This window comes from Brassica oleracea, chromosome C4, assembly GCF_000695525.1.
Source record: "Brassica oleracea var. oleracea cultivar TO1000 chromosome C4, BOL, whole genome shotgun sequence".
Classification (NCBI taxonomy): domain Eukaryota; kingdom Viridiplantae; phylum Streptophyta; class Magnoliopsida; order Brassicales; family Brassicaceae; genus Brassica; species Brassica oleracea.
This window is the reverse complement of record NC_027751.1, coordinates 20,018,392-20,018,742: the sequence shown is the minus strand read 5'-3', so window position 1 is coordinate 20,018,742 and position 351 is coordinate 20,018,392.

The following is a 351-nucleotide window of genomic DNA, read 5'->3' as shown; positions in this document are numbered from 1 at the left end:
ATTCTGCATCTCTTGACGATCCTTTCAATCCATCTCAGTTCCAGAAGTGCCGTTTGCCTTCTCGGATCATATCCAACACCCAGCTAAAGTGATCCTCCCTTTCTTAGGGTTCTTCAGGTGTGTTCTTGATATTGCTAAACGGAAGGCTCGTACATGGGCCTTCAGGTCTGTGTTTCCGGCGTATTCGGGGAATTTCAGTTTCCCGACGTGATGAAGCCTTACGCTGGCAATTATGTTTGTGAATGGAGTCTTTCTCGTTTCATCGATGACCATGTCGATATCGGGGGCATAGCTCAATGCCATATGCACGATCGCATGTATCCTTTTGGGCTCGGCGTCGTTCCTTTCGGT